Source organism: Mesoplodon mirus, assembly GCF_964341445.2.
Source record: "Mesoplodon mirus genome assembly, chromosome: X".
Lineage (NCBI taxonomy): Eukaryota > Metazoa > Chordata > Mammalia > Artiodactyla > Ziphiidae > Mesoplodon > Mesoplodon mirus.
This window is the reverse complement of record NC_138981.1, coordinates 132,896,681-132,913,770: the sequence shown is the minus strand read 5'-3', so window position 1 is coordinate 132,913,770 and position 17,090 is coordinate 132,896,681.

Below are 17,090 nucleotides of genomic sequence, written 5' to 3'. Positions count from 1 at the left end.
ACCTTGAAGCTGTGCTGTGTGCGGTGCCCTGCCCGGACAGGTACTTTTCACTTATAGTACTAGTTTACAGTGCTGTCTAGGTAGAGTAAGGTGCACAAGAACATCCTTGGTGGTGGCCTATATGGAACAGTGACGGGGGTGGATTTGCAGATGTCATTGACATCGATGCGTTGATATCCTAATGACTCTGGAAGCCATTTGTGTTTCTGAAATCCTCAGGATGAATTAGGTAGTCTTTTCCTTTCAAAGTGAACAGAAAGAGGTTGCAGGAAGGGCATCATTCCTATGAAAAGAGGAGAGACGTACAATCTGCGTCTTTCTCGTGGCGTCCTGATACTTCTTAGTAAGGTAGAGAGCGGGGTGGAGGTGGGTGCAGATATACACTGAGGGAGAGATGCTGGTTGGAAGGCAGCGGTATGATATCTTCCAGGGGTCTGGATATATCGTTGGTGCAGCCAAAAGGAATTGATTGGGAGACAGATGAAAGCTAGTCGTGAGAGTGGGAAGGGGACAGGGGACATCCTTCACCGAGAGCCTTGATGTGTGCGGTGCCCTACCTGGACAGGTGCTGATTACTTGTATTTTGGGTCATCAGTTCCTGGCCAGGTACAGTAACGCTCAACAAGGACAACTTGTAAGCTGGCCTTTGAACGTGTAGTAGTGGTGGAGCTGCAGTTGACTTGAGCGGGCTGACGTTAAGTCAGGAGGACTATGGCATACCCGTGATTGTGGTAAGAGTCATGGCGATTTCATTCGTCTGTTTCTAGCAGCGTGTACTCCCACAGGTGAGGGAACCTAACGGGACTTTTCCAATAGAACAAGAGGGAACGCGAAGGATCCTGTCCTCTGATGCTCTTCATCATCTTCCTAGGACAACTTGGAGCAGCAGAGCAGATCCTCACTGAGTGATGGATGCGAGTAGCAGGCCAGAAAATCAACGTGTCTCGATGTACAGAAAATTCTTGAATGTATTCAGTATGATGTGATGGAAAGGAGGTGAACGGTCTATTTGGAAGTGCCAGAAGTTCCGGGTAAGTCCTCCAATGCGAAGGGACGCTGTATGCGGGAACGAGCTGAGACGGGTGCTGGTCTCTCAGGCTTTTCCTAAGCACTGTCTGCCTGGGTAGAGTGAGGCTCACAAGGAATATCATTTGTCATGGCCTTCGGACCTGTTCTAGTGTTAGAGACGCACGTGTCGTTGAGGTGCTTGCCATGGCGTTTTGAGGGCCCGGGGTGTGACCAGGATCCCTGGCATTTTATGGAGGAATCCAGTGCTTGAATATTCCTAATAGTGTGGGCAGGTGCAGTTTACTAAAAGTAAACACAGTTCCCATCAGGAAAAGTGATAAAGGGACGAAGATTTTCCCATGGTGTCCTCGTCTTTCTGCCCGTACTCATAGAACCGGTGAGGAGATGTCAGTGAGTTGGAATGCACGTCTGAGGGCAGTGGGTTAGCACTGTCTATATCTCTGGATACATCTTGGGTACAGTCATCAAGGTGTGGTGGGCACAGAGAAGCAAACTTCTGTACAGATTGGAAATGAGACTCAGCAGGTCCCCCAACTTGAGGCCGTGCTGTGTGCAGTGCCCATCCCAGAACGGTGCCGTTTACTAGACTAGGGATACATGGGGCCTTTCTGAGTCGAGTACTGTGCAACTGGAGTATTGGTTGTGGTGCCTCTGGATGGGCCTTGGGCTTGGGGCTGCAGGTGGTTATCCTCCACGAAGTCTCGAAGACTGTGGAAGCCACACAGGTCTCAAGCGCATCTTCATGATTTACCTGTTCCATCCTGAAAAACGTGAGCATGTATAAAGTGAATAAGGTAAAGTTAATTGCTCATACAGTAGCAGATAACAGAAAGCAAGATCATTTTCCTTGTGTTCACATAATTCTCCAAATATGCATAGAGCAGCTGAGGAGATCCCCATGGTGGAGAGATGCAAGTCGGAGGAGAGTGGGTCGAGATATTGTGAATGGGTACGTGTCAAGCCCGCGTACAGTCATCAGGCTGTGATGGATAGAAGTAAGAAAGGTACATGTGTGATTGAGAGGGAGGTAGGGCCTGTCCTCCACCTTGAAGCTGTGCTGTGTGCGGTGCCCTGCCCGGACAGGTACTGTTCACTTATAGTACTAGTTTACATGCTGTCTAGGTAGAGTAAGGTGCACAAGAACATCCTTGGTGGTGGCCTATGGAACAGTGACGGGGGTGGATTTGCAGATGTCATTGACATCGATGCGTTGATATCCTAATGACTCTGGAAGCCATTTGTGTTTCTGAAATCCTCAGGATGAATTAGGTAGTCTTTTCCTTACAAAGTGAACAGAAAGAGGTTGCAGGAAGGGCATCATTCCTATGAAAAGAGGCGAGACGTACAATCTGCGTCTTTCTCGTGGGGTCCTGATACTTCTTAGTTAGGTATAGAGCGGGGTGGAGGTGGGTGCAGATATACACTGAGGGAGAGATGCTGGTTGGAAGGCAGCGGTTTGATATTTTCCAGGGGTCTGGATATATCGTTGGTGCAGCCAATAAGATTTGATTGGGAGACAGATGAAAGCTAGTCGCGAGAGTGGGAAGGGCACAGGGGAGATCCTTCACTGAGAGCCCGGCTGTGTGCGGTGACCTACCGGGACAGGTGCTGATTACTTGTATTTTGGGTCATAAGCTCCTGGCCAGGTAGAGTAACGCTCAACAAGGACAACTTTGAAGCTGGCCTTTGAACGGGTGGTAGTGGTGGAGCTGCCGTTGACTTGAGCGGGCTGCCGTGAAGTCATGAGGACTATGGCAGCCCCGTGATCTCAGTAAGACTCATGGCGATATCATTCGTCTGTTGCTAGTAGCATGTACTCCCTCAGGTGAGCGAAGCTAACGGGACATTTCCAATAGAACAAGAGGGAACGCGAAGGATCCTGTCCTCTGATGCTCTTCATCATCTTCCTAGGACCACTTGGAGCAGCAGAGCAGATCCTCATTGAGTGATGGATGCGAGTAGCAGGGCGGAAAATCAACGTGTCTCGATGTACGGAAAATTCTTGAGTGTATTCAGTATGATGTGATGGGAAGGAGGTGAACAGTCTATTTGGGAATGCCAGAAGTTCCGGGTAAGTCCTCCAACGCGAAGGCACGCTGTATGCGGGGATGTGCCAGGACGGGTGCTGCTCTCTCAGGCTTTTCCTAAGCACTGTCTGCCTGGGTAGAGTGAGGCTCACAAGGAATATCATTCGTCGTGGCCTTCGGACCTGTTCTAGTGTTAGAGACGCAGGTGTCTTTGAGCTGCTTGCCATGGCGTGGCAAGGGCCCGGGGAGCGACCAGGATCCCTTGCATTTTGTGGATGAATTCGGTGCTTGAATATTCCTAATAGTGTGGCTAGCTGCAGTTTAGTAAAAGTAAACACAGTTCCCATCAGGAAAAGTGATAAAGGGACGAAGATTTTCCCATGGTACCCTCGTGTTTCTGCCAGTACTCATAGAACCGGTGAGGAGATGTCAGTGAGTTGGAATGCAGGTCTGAGGGCAGTGGGTTAGCACTGTCTATATCTCTCGATACATCTTGGGTACAGTCATCAAGGTGTGGTCGGCACAGAGAAGCAAACTTCTATACAGATTGGAAATGAGACTCAGCAGGTCCCCGAACTTGAGGCCGTGTTGTGTGCAGTGCCCATCCCAGAACGGTGCCGTTTACTAGACTAGGGATACATGGGTCCTTTCTGGGTCGAGTACTGTGCAACTGGAGTATGGGTTGTGGTGCCTCTGGATGGGCAATGGGCTTGCGGCTGGAGGTGGTCATCCTCCGCGAAGTCACGAAGGCTGTGGAAGCCACATAGATCTCAAGCGCATCTTGGTGATTTACCTGTTCCATCCTGAAAAACGTGAACATGTGTAAAGTGAATAAGGTAGAGATAATTGCTCATACAGTAGCAGATAACAGAAAGCAAGATCATTTTTCCTGTGTTCACATAATTCTCCAAATATGCATAGGGCAGCTGAGGAGATCCCCACGGTGGAGAGATGCAAGTCGGAGGAGAGTGGGTCGAGATATTTTGAATGGGTATGGGTCAAGCCCGGGTACAGTCACCAGACTGTGTTGGATAGAAGTAAGAAAGATACATGTGTGATTGAGAGGGAGGTAGGGCCGGTCCTCCACCTTGAAGCTGTGCTGTGTGCAGTGCCCTGCCCGGACAGGTACTGTTCACTTATAGTAGTAGTGAACAGTGCTGTCTAGGTAAAGTAAGGTGCACAAGAACATCCTTGGTGGTGGCCTACGGAACAGTGACGGGGGTGGATTTGCAGATGTCATTGACTTGGATGCCTTGATATCCTAATGACCCTGGGAGCCATGTGTGTTTCTAGAATCCTCAGGATGAATTAGGTATTATTTTCCTCACACAGTGAACAGAAAGATGTTGCAGGAAGGGAATCATTCCTATGAAAAGAGGAGAGACGTACAATCTGCGATTTTCTCGTGGGGTCCTGATACTTCTCAGTTCGGTAGAGAGTGGGGTGGAGGTGGGTGCGGATATACACTGAGGGAGAGATGCTGATTGGAAGGCAGCGGTTTGATATCTTCCAGGGGTCTGGATATATCGTTGGTTCAGCCAGTAGGATTTGATTGGGAGACTGATGAAAGCTAGTCACGAGAGTGGGAAGGGGACAGGGGAGATCCTTCACCGAGAGCCCGGATGTGTGCGGTGCCCTACATGGACAGGTGCTGATTACTTGTATTTTGGGTCATCAGTTCCTGGCCAGGTAGTGTAACGCTCAACAAGGACAACTTTTAAGCTGGCCTTTGAACGGGTAGTAGTGGTGGAGCTGCAGTTGACTTGAGCGGGCTGCCGTGAAGTCAGGAGGACTATGGCAGACCCGTGATCATGGTAAGACTCATGGCGATTTCATTCGTCTGTTTCTAGCAGCGTGTACTCCCACAGGTGAGGGAACCTAACGGGACTTTTCCAATAGAACAAGAGGGAACGCGAAGGATCCTGTCCTCTGATGCTCTTCATCATCTTCCTAGGACAACTTGGAGCAGCAGAGCAGATCCTCACTGAGTGATGGATGCGAGTAGCAGGCCAGAAAATCAACATGTCTCGATGTACAGAAAATTCTTGAATGTATTCAGTATGATGTGATGGGAAGGAGGTGAACGGTCTATTTGGAAGTGCCAGAAGTTCCGGGTAAGTCCTCCAATGTGAAGGGACGCTGTATGCGGGGACGAGCTGAGATGGGTGCTGCTCTCTCAGGCTTTTCCTAAGCACTGTCTGCCTGGGTAGAGTGAGGCTCACAAGGAATATCATTTGTCGTGGCCTTCGGACCTGTTCTAGTGTTAGAGACGCACGTGTCGTTGAGGTGCTTGCCATGGCGTGGTGAGGGCCCGGGGTGTGACCAGGATCCCTGGCATTTTATGGAGGAATCCAGTGCTTGAATATTCCTAATAGTGTGGGCAGGTGCAGTTTACTAAAAGTAAACACAGTTCCCATCAGGAAAAGTGATAAAGGGACGAAGATTTTCCCATGGTGTCCTCGTCTTTCTGCCCGTACTCATAGAACCGGTGAGGAGATGTCAGTGAGTTGGAATGCACGTCTGAGGGCAGTGGGTTAGCACTGTCTATATCTCTGGATACATCTTGGGTACAGTCATCAAGGTGTGGTCGGCACAGAGAAGCAAACTTCTGTACAGATTGGAAATGAGACTCAGCAGGTCCCCCAACTTGAGGCCGTGCTGTGTGCAGTGCCCATCCCAGAACGGTGCCGTTTACTAGACTAGGGATACATGGGGCCTTTTTGAGTCGAGTACTGTGCAACTGGAGTATTGGTTGTGGTGCCTCTGGATGGGCCTTGGGCTTGGGGCTGCAGGTGGTCATCCTCCACGAAGTCACGAAGACTGTGGAAGCCACATAGATCTCAAGCGCATCTTGATGATTTATCTGTTCCATCCTGAAAAACGTCAACATGTATAAAGTGAATAAGGTAAAGTTAATTGCTCATAGAGTAGCAGATAACAGGAAGCAAGATCATTTTCCTTGTGTTCCCATAATTCTCCAAATATGCATAGAGCAGCTGAGGAGATCCCCATGGTGGAGAGATGCAAGTCGGAGGAGAGTGGGTCGAGATATTGTGAATGGGTACGTGTCAAGCCCGGGTACAGTCATCAGGCTGTGATGGATAGAAGTAAGAAAGGTACATGTGTGATTGAGAGGGAGGTAGGGCCTGTCCTCCACCTTGAAGCTGTGCTGTGTGCGGTGCCCTGCCCGGACAGGTACTTTTCACTTATAGTACTAGTTTACAGTGCTGTCTAGGTAGAGTAAGGTGCACAAGAACATCCTTGGTGGTGGCCTATATGGAACAGTGACGGGGGTGGATTTGCAGATGTCATTGACATCGATGCGTTGATATCCTAATGACTCTGGAAGCCATTTGTGTTTCTGAAATCCTCAGGATGAATTAGGTAGTCTTTTCCTTTCAAAGTGAACAGAAAGAGGTTGCAGGAAGGGCATCATTCCTATGAAAAGAGGAGAGACGTACAATCTGCGTCTTTCTCGTGGGGTCCTGATACTTCTTAGTTAGGTATAGAGCGGGGTGGAGGTGGGTGCAGATATACACTGAGGGAGAGATGCTGGTTGGAAGGCAGCGGTTTGATATTTTCCAGGGGTCTGGATATATCGTTGGTGCAGCCAATAAGATTTGATTGGGAGACAGATGAAAGCTAGTCGCGAGAGTGGGAAGGGCACAGGGGAGATCCTTCACTGAGAGCCCGGCTGTGTGCGGTGACCTACCGGGACAGGTGCTGATTACTTGTATTTTGGGTCATAAGCTCCTGGCCAGGTAGAGTAACGCTCAACAAGGACAACTTTGAAGCTGGCCTTTGAACGGGTGGTAGTGGTGGAGCTGCCGTTGACTTGAGCGGGCTGCCGTGAAGTCATGAGGACTATGGCAGCCCCGTGATCTCAGTAAGACTCATGGCGATATCATTCGTCTGTTGCTAGTAGCATGTACTCCCTCAGGTGAGCGAAGCTAACGGGACATTTCCAATAGAACAAGAGGGAACGCGAAGGATCCTGTCCTCTGATGCTCTTCATCATCTTCCTAGGACCACTTGGAGCAGCAGAGCAGATCCTCATTGAGTGATGGATGCGAGTAGCAGGGCGGAAAATCAACGTGTCTCGATGTACGGAAAATTCTTGAGTGTATTCAGTATGATGTGATGGGAAGGAGGTGAACAGTCTATTTGGGAATGCCAGAAGTTCCGGGTAAGTCCTCCAACGCGAAGGCACGCTGTATGCGGGGATGTGCCAGGACGGGTGCTGCTCTCTCAGGCTTTTCCTAAGCACTGTCTGCCTGGGTAGAGTGAGGCTCACAAGGAATATCATTCGTCGTGGCCTTCGGACCTGTTCTAGTGTTAGAGACGCAGGTGTCTTTGAGCTGCTTGCCATGGCGTGGCAAGGGCCCGGGGAGCGACCAGGATCCCTTGCATTTTGTGGATGAATTCGGTGCTTGAATATTCCTAATAGTGTGGCTAGCTGCAGTTTAGTAAAAGTAAACACAGTTCCCATCAGGAAAAGTGATAAAGGGACGAAGATTTTCCCATGGTACCCTCGTGTTTCTGCCAGTACTCATAGAACCGGTGAGGAGATGTCAGTGAGTTGGAATGCAGGTCTGAGGGCAGTGGGTTAGCACTGTCTATATCTCTCGATACATCTTGGGTACAGTCATCAAGGTGTGGTCGGCACAGAGAAGCAAACTTCTATACAGATTGGAAATGAGACTCAGCAGGTCCCCGAACTTGAGGCCGTGTTGTGTGCAGTGCCCATCCCAGAACGGTGCCGTTTACTAGACTAGGGATACATGGGTCCTTTCTGGGTCGAGTACTGTGCAACTGGAGTATGGGTTGTGGTGCCTCTGGATGGGCAATGGGCTTGCGGCTGGAGGTGGTCATCCTCCGCGAAGTCACGAAGGCTGTGGAAGCCACATAGATCTCAAGCGCATCTTGGTGATTTACCTGTTCCATCCTGAAAAACGTGAACATGTGTAAAGTGAATAAGGTAGAGATAATTGCTCATACAGTAGCAGATAACAGAAAGCAAGATCATTTTTCCTGTGTTCACATAATTCTCCAAATATGCATAGGGCAGCTGAGGAGATCCCCACGGTGGAGAGATGCAAGTCGGAGGAGAGTGGGTCGAGATATTTTGAATGGGTATGGGTCAAGCCCGGGTACAGTCACCAGACTGTGTTGGATAGAAGTAAGAAAGATACATGTGTGATTGAGAGGGAGGTAGGGCCGGTCCTCCACCTTGAAGCTGTGCTGTGTGCAGTGCCCTGCCCGGACAGGTACTGTTCACTTATAGTAGTAGTGAACAGTGCTGTCTAGGTAAAGTAAGGTGCACAAGAACATCCTTGGTGGTGGCCTACGGAACAGTGACGGGGGTGGATTTGCAGATGTCATTGACTTGGATGCCTTGATATCCTAATGACCCTGGGAGCCATGTGTGTTTCTAGAATCCTCAGGATGAATTAGGTATTATTTTGCTCACACAGTGAACAGAAAGATGTTGCAGGAAGGGAATCATTCCTATGAAAAGAGGAGAGACGTACAATCTGCGATTTTCTCGTGGGGTCCTGATACTTCTCAGTTCGGTAGAGAGTGGGGTGGAGGTGGGTGCGGATATACACTGAGGGAGAGATGCTGATTGGAAGGCAGCGGTTTGATATCTTCCAGGGGTCTGGATATATCGTTGGTTCAGCCAGTAGGATTTGATTGGGAGACTGATGAAAGCTAGTCACGAGAGTGGGAAGGGGACAGGGGAGATCCTTCACCGAGAGCCCGGATGTGTGCGGTGCCCTACATGGACAGGTGCTGATTACTTGTATTTTGGGTCATCAGTTCCTGGCCAGGTAGTGTAACGCTCAACAAGGACAACTTTTAAGCTGGCCTTTGAACGGGTAGTAGTGGTGGAGCTGCAGTTGACTTGAGCGGGCTGCCGTGAAGTCAGGAGGACTATGGCAGACCCGTGATCATGGTAAGACTCATGGCGATTTCATTCGTCTGTTTCTAGCAGCGTGTACTCCCACAGGTGAGGGAACCTAACGGGACTTTTCCAATAGAACAAGAGGGAACGCGAAGGATCCTGTCCTCTGATGCTCTTCATCATCTTCCTAGGACAACTTGGAGCAGCAGAGCAGATCCTCACTGAGTGATGGATGCGAGTAGCAGGCCAGAAAATCAACATGTCTCGATGTACAGAAAATTCTTGAATGTATTCAGTATGATGTGATGGGAAGGAGGTGAACGGTCTATTTGGAAGTGCCAGAAGTTCCGGGTAAGTCCTCCAATGTGAAGGGACGCTGTATGCGGGGACGAGCTGAGATGGGTGCTGCTCTCTCAGGCTTTTCCTAAGCACTGTCTGCCTGGGTAGAGTGAGGCTCACAAGGAATATCATTTGTCGTGGCCTTCGGACCTGTTCTAGTGTTAGAGACGCACGTGTCGTTGAGGTGCTTGCCATGGCGTGGTGAGGGCCCGGGGTGTGACCAGGATCCCTGGCATTTTATGGAGGAATCCAGTGCTTGAATATTCCTAATAGTGTGGGCAGGTGCAGTTTACTAAAAGTAAACACAGTTCCCATCAGGAAAAGTGATAAAGGGACGAAGATTTTCCCATGGTGTCCTCGTCTTTCTGCCCGTACTCATAGAACCGGTGAGGAGATGTCAGTGAGTTGGAATGCACGTCTGAGGGCAGTGGGTTAGCACTGTCTATATCTCTGGATACATCTTGGGTACAGTCATCAAGGTGTGGTCGGCACAGAGAAGCAAACTTCTGTACAGATTGGAAATGAGACTCAGCAGGTCCCCCAACTTGAGGCCGTGCTGTGTGCAGTGCCCATCCCAGAACGGTGCCGTTTACTAGACTAGGGATACATGGGGCCTTTTTGAGTCGAGTACTGTGCAACTGGAGTATTGGTTGTGGTGCCTCTGGATGGGCCTTGGGCTTGGGGCTGCAGGTGGTCATCCTCCACGAAGTCACGAAGACTGTGGAAGCCACATAGATCTCAAGCGCATCTTGATGATTTATCTGTTCCATCCTGAAAAACGTCAACATGTATAAAGTGAATAAGGTAAAGTTAATTGCTCATAGAGTAGCAGATAACAGGAAGCAAGATCATTTTCCTTGTGTTCCCATAATTCTCCAAATATGCATAGAGCAGCTGAGGAGATCCCCATGGTGGAGAGATGCAAGTCGGAGGAGAGTGGGTCGAGATATTGTGAATGGGTACGTGTCAAGCCCGGGTACAGTCATCAGGCTGTGATGGATAGAAGTAAGAAAGGTACATGTGTGATTGAGAGGGAGGTAGGGCCTGTCCTCCACCTTGAAGCTGTGCTGTGTGCGGTGCCCTGCCCGGACAGGTACTTTTCACTTATAGTACTAGTTTACAGTGCTGTCTAGGTAGAGTAAGGTGCACAAGAACATCCTTGGTGGTGGCCTATATGGAACAGTGACGGGGGTGGATTTGCAGATGTCATTGACATCGATGCATTGATATCCTAATGACTCTGGAAGCCATTTGTGTTTCTGAAATCCTCAGGATGAATTAGGTAGTCTTTTCCTTTCAAAGTGAACAGAAAGAGGTTGCAGGAAGGGCATCATTCCTATGAAAAGAGGAGAGACGTACAATCTGCGTCTTTCTCGTGGGGTCCTGATACTTCTTAGTAAGGTAGAGAGCGGGGTGGAGGTGGGTGCAGATATACACTGAGGGAGAGATGCTGGTTGGAAGGCAGCGGTATGATATCTTCCAGGGGTCTGGATATATCGTTGGTGCAGCCAAAAGGAATTGATTGGGAGACAGATGAAAGCTAGTCGTGAGAGTGGGAAGGGGACAGGGGACATTCTTCACCGAGAGCCTTGATGTGTGCGGTGCCCTACCTGGACAGGTGCTGATTACTTGTATTTTGGGTCATCAGTTCCTGGCCAGGTACAGTAACGCTCAACAAGGACAACTTGTAAGCTGGCCTTTGAACGTGTAGTAGTGGTGGAGCTGCAGTTGACTTGAGCGGGCTGACGTTAAGTCAGGAGGACTATGGCATACCCGTGATTGTGGTAAGAGTCATGGCGATTTCATTCGTCTGTTTCTAGCAGCATGTACTCCCACAGGTGAGGGAACCTAACGGGACTTTTCCAATAGAACAAGAGGGAACGCGAAGGATCCTGTCCTCTGATGCTCTTCATCATCTTCCTAGGACAACTTGAAGCAGCAGAGCAGATCCTCACTGAGTGATGGATGCGAGTAGCAGGCCAGAAAATCAACGTGTCTCGATGTACAGAAAATTCTTGAATGTATTCAGTATGATGTGATGGAAAGGAGGTGAACGGTCTATTTGAAAGTGCCAGAAGTTCCGGGTAAGTCCTCCAATGCGAAGGGACGCTGTATGCGGGAACGAGCTGAGACGGGTGCTGGTCTCTCAGGCTTTTCCTAAGCACTGTCTGCCTGGGTAGAGTGAGGCTCACAAGGAATATCATTTGTCATGGCCTTCGGACCTGTTCTAGTGTTAGAGACGCACGTGTCGTTGAGGTGCTTGCCATGGCGTGGTGAGGGCCCGGGGTGTGACCAGGATCCCTGGCATTTTATGGAGGAATCCAGTGCTTGAATATTCCTAATAGTGTGGGCAGGTGCAGTTTACTAAAAGTAAACACAGTTCCCATCAGGAAAAGTGATAAAGGGACGAAGATTTTCCCATGGTGTCCTCGTCTTTCTGCCCGTACTCATAGAACCGGTGAGGAGATGTCAGTGAGTTGGAATGCACGTCTGAGGGCAGTGGGTTAGCACTGTCTATATCTCTGGATACATCTTGGGTACAGTCATCAAGGTGTGGTCGGCACAGAGAAGCAAACTTCTGTACAGATTGGAAATGAGACTCAGCAGGTCCCCCAACTTGAGGCCGTGCTGTGTGCAGTGCCCATCCCAGAAGGGTGCCGTTTACTAGACTAGGGATACATGGGGCCTTTCTGAGTCGAGTACTGTGCAACTGGAGTATTGGTTGTGGTGCCTCTGGATGGGCCTTGGGCTTGGGGCTGCAGGTGGTTATCCTCCATGAAGTCACGAAGACTGTGGAAGCCACACAGGTCTCAAGCGCATCTTGATGATTTACCTGTTCCATCCTGAAAAACGTGAACATGTATAAAGTGAATAAGGTAAAGTTAATTGCTCATACAGTAGCAGATAACAGAAAGCAAGATCATTTTCCTTGTGTTCCCATAATTCTCCAAATATGCATAGAGCAGCTGAGGAGATCCCCATGGTGGAGAGATGCAAGTCGGAGGAGAGTGGGTCGAGATATTGTTAATGGGTACGTGTCAAGCCCGGGTACAGTCATCAGGCTGTGATGGATAGAAGTAAGAAAGGTACATGTGTGATTGAGAGGGAGGTAGGGCCTGTCCTCCACCTTGAAGCTGTGCTGTGTGCGGTGCCCTGCCCGGACAGGTACTGTTCACTTATAGTACTAGTTTACATGCTGTCTAGGTAGAGTAAGGTGCACAAGAACATCCTTGGTGGTGGCCTATGGAACAGTGACGGGGGTGGATTTGCAGATGTCATTGACATCGATGCGTTGATATCCTAATGACTCTGGAAGCCATTTGTGTTTCTGAAATCCTCAGGATGAATTAGGTAGTCTTTTCCTTACAAAGTGAACAGAAAGAGGTTGCAGGAAGGGCATCATTCCTATGAAAAGAGGCGAGACGTACAATCTGCATCTTTCTCGTGGGGTCCTGATACTTCTTAGTTAGGTATAGAGCGGGATGGAGGTGGGTGCAGATATACACTGAGGGAGAGATGCTGGTTGGAAGGCAGCGGTTTGATATTTTCCAGGGGTCTGGATATATCGTTGGTGCAGCCAATAAGATTTGATTGGGAGACAGATGAAAGCTAGTCGCGAGAGTGGGAAGGGCACAGGGGAGATCCTTCACCGAGAGCCCGGCTGTGTGCGGTGCCCTACCTGGACAGGTGCTGATTACTTGTATTTTGGGTCATAAGCTCCTGGCCAGGTAGAGTAACGCTCAACAAGGACAACTTTGAAGCTGGCCTTTGAACGGGTGGTAGTGGTGGAGCTGCCGTTGACTTGAGCGGGCTGCCGTGAAGTCATGAGGACTATGGCAGCCCCGTGATCTCGGTAAGACTCATGGCGATATCATTCGTCTGTTGCTAGTAGCATGTACTCCCTCAGGTGAGCGAAGCTAACGGGACATTTCCAATAGAACAAGAGGGAACGCGAAGGATCCTGTCCTCTGATGCTCTTCATCATCTTCCTAGGACCACTTGGAGCAGCAGAGCAGATCCTCATTGAGTGATGGATGCGAGTAGCAGGGCGGAAAATCAACGTGTCTCGATGTACGGAAAATTCTTGAGTGTATTCAGTATGATGTGATGGGAAGGAGGTGAACAGTCTATTTGGGAATGCCAGAAGTTCCGGGTAAGTCCTCCAACGCGAAGGCACGCTGTATGTGGGGATGTGCCAGGACGGGTGCTGCTCTCTCAGGCTTTTCCTAAGCACTGTCTGCCTGGGTAGAGTGAGGCTCACAAGGAATATCATTCGTTGTGGCCTTCGGACCTGTTCTAGTGTTAGAGACGCAGGTGTCTTTGAGCTGCTTGCCATGGCGTGGCAAGGGCCCGGGGAGCGACCAGGATCCCTTGCATTTTGTGGATGAATTCGGTGCTTGAATATTCCTAATAGTGTGGCTAGCTGCTGTTTAGTAAAAGTAAACACAGTTCCCATCAGGAAAAGTGATAAAGGGACGAAGATTTTCCCATGGTACCCTCGTGTTTCTGCCAGTACTCATAGAACCGGTGAGGAGATGTCAGTGAGTTGGAATGCAGGTCTGAGGGCAGTGGGTTAGCACTGTCTATATCTCTCGATACATCTTGGGTACAGTCATCAAGGTGTGGTCGGCACAGAGAAGCAAACTTCTATACAGATTGGAAATGAGACTCAGCAGGTCCCGGAACTTGAGGCCGTGTTGTGTGCAGTGCCCATCCCAGAACGGTGCCGTTTACTAGACTAGGGATACATGGGTCCTTTCTGGGTCGAGTACTGTGCAACTGGAGTATGGGTTGTGGTGCCTCTGGATGGGCAATGGGCTTGCGGCTGGAGGTGGTCATCCTCCGCGAAGTCACGAAGGCTGTGGAAGCCACATAGATCTCAAGCGCATCTTGGTGATTTACCTGTTCCATCCTGAAAAACGTGAACATGTATAAAGTGAATAAGGTAGAGATAATTGCTCATACAGTAGCAGATAACAGAAAGCAAGATCATTTTTCCTGTGTTCACATAATTCTCCAAATATGCATAGGGCAGCTGAGGAGATCCCCACAGTGGAGAGATGCAAGTCGGAGGAGAGTGGGTCGAGATATTTTGAATGGGTATGGGTCAAGCCCGGGTACAGTCACCAGACTGTGTTGGATAGAAGTAAGAAAGATACATGTGTGATTGAGAGGGAGGTAGGGCCGGTCCTCCACCTTGAAGCTGTGCTGTGTGCAGTGCCCTGCCCGGACAGGTACTGTTCACTTATAGTAGTAGTGAACAGTGCTGTCTAGGTAAAGTAAGGTGCACAAGAACATCCTTGGTGGTGGCCTACGGAACAGTGACGGGGGTGGATTTGCAGATGTCATTGACTTGGATGCCTTGATATCCTAATGACCCTGGGAGCCATGTGTGTTTCTAGAATCCTCAGGATGAATTAGGTATTATTTTCCTCACACAGTGAACAGAAAGATGTTGCAGGAAGGGAATCATTCCTATGAAAAGAGGAGAGACGTACAATCTGCGATTTTCTCGTGGGGTCCTGATACTTCTCAGTTCGGTAGAGAGTGGGGTGGAGGTGGGTGCGGATATACACTGAGGGAGAGATGCTGATTGGAAGGCAGCGGTTTGATATCTTCCAGGGGTCTGGATATATCGTTGGTTCAGCCAGTAGGATTTGATTGGGAGACTGATGAAAGCTAGTCACGAGAGTGGGATGGGGACGGGGGAGATCCTTCACCGAGAGCCCGGATGTGTGCGGTGCCCTACATGGACAGGTGCTGATTACTTGTATTTTGGGTCATCAGTTCCTGGCCAGGTAGTGTAACGCTCAACAAGGACAACTTTTAAGCTGGCCTTTGAACGGGTAGTAGTGGTGGAGCTGCAGTTGACTTGAGCGGGCTGCCGTGAAGTCAGGAGGACTATGGCAGACCCGTGATCATGGTAAGACTCATGGCGATTTCATTCGTCTGTTTCTAGCAGCGTGTACTCCCACAGGTGAGGGAACCTAACGGGACTTTTCCAATAGAACAAGAGGGAACGCGAAGGATCCTGTCCTCTGATGCTCTTCATCATCTTCCTAGGACAACTTGGAGCAGCAGAGCAGATCCTCACTGAGTGATGGATGCGAGTAGCAGGCCAGAAAATCAACGTGTCTCGATGTACAGAAAATTCTTGAATGTATTCAGTATGATGTGATGGGAAGGAGGTGAACGGTCTATTTGGAAGTGCCAGAAGTTCCGGGTAAGTCCTCCAATGTGAAGGGATGCTGTATGCGGGGACGAGCTGAGATGGGTGCTGCTCTCTCAGGCTTTTCCTAAGCACTGTCTGCCTGGGTAGAGTGAGGCTCACAAGGAATATCATTTGTCGTGGCCTTCGGACCTGTTCTAGTGTTAGAGACGCACGTGTCGTTGAGGTGCTTGCCATGGCGTGGTGAGGGCCCGGGGTGTGACCAGGATCCCTGGCATTTTATGGAGGAATCCAGTGCTTGAATATTCCTAATAGTGTGGGCAGGTGCAGTTTACTAAAAGTAAACACAGTTCCCATCAGGAAAAGTGATAAAGGGACGAAGATTTTCCCATGGTGTCCTCGTCTTTCTGCCCGTACTCATAGAACCGGTGAGGAGATGTCAGTGAGTTGGAATGCACGTCTGAGGGCAGTGGGTTAGCACTGTCTATATCTCTGGATACATCTTGGGTACAGTCATCAAGGTGTGGTCGGCACAGAGAAGCAAACTTCTGTACAGATTGGAAATGAGACTCAGCAGGTCCCCCAACTTGAGGCCGTGCTGTGTGCAGTGCCCATCCCAGAACGGTGCCGTTTACTAGACTAGGGATACATGGGGCCTTTCTGGGTCGAGTACTGTGCAACTGGAGTATTGGTTGTGGTGCCTCTGGATGGGCCTTGGGCTTGGGGCTGCAGGTGGTCATCCTCCACGAAGTCACGAAGACTGTGGAAGCCACATAGATCTCAAGCGCATCTTGATGATTTATCTGTTCCATCCTGAAAAACGTCAACATGTATAAAGTGAATAAGGTAAAGTTAATTGCTCATAGAGTAGCAGATAACAGGAAGCAAGATCATTTTCCTTGTGTTCCCATAATTCTCCAAATATGCATAGAGCAGCTGAGGAGATCCCCATGGTGGAGAGATGCAAGTCGGAGGAGAGTGGGTCGAGATATTGTGAATGGGTACGTGTCAAGCCCGGGTACAGTCATCAGGCTGTGATGGATAGAAGTAAGAAAGGTACATGTGTGATTGAGAGGGAGGTAGGGCCTGTCCTCCACCTTGAAGCTGTGCTGTGTGCGGTGCCCTGCCCGGACAGGTACTGTTCACTTATAGTACTAGTTTACAGTGCTGTCTAGGTAGAGTAAGGTGCACAAGAACATCCTTGGTGGTGGCCTATATGGAACAGTGACGGGGGTGGATTTGCAGATGTCATTGACATCGATGCGTTGATATCCTAATGACTCTGGAAGCCATTTGTGTTTCTGAAATCCTCAGGATGAATTAGGTAGTCTTTTCCTTTCAAAGTGAACAGAAAGAGGTTGCAGGAAGGGCATCATTCCTATGAAAAGAGGAGAGACGTACAATCTGCGTCTTTCTCGTGGGGTCCTGATACTTCTTAGTAAGGTAGAGAGCGGGGTGGAGGTGGGTGCAGATATACACTGAGGGAGAGATGCTGGTTGGAAGGCAGCGGTATGATATCTTCCAGGGGTCTGGATATATCGTTGGTGCAGCCAAAAGGAATTGATTGGGAGACAGATGAAAGCTAGTCGTGAGAGTGGGAAGGGGACAGGGGAAATCCTTC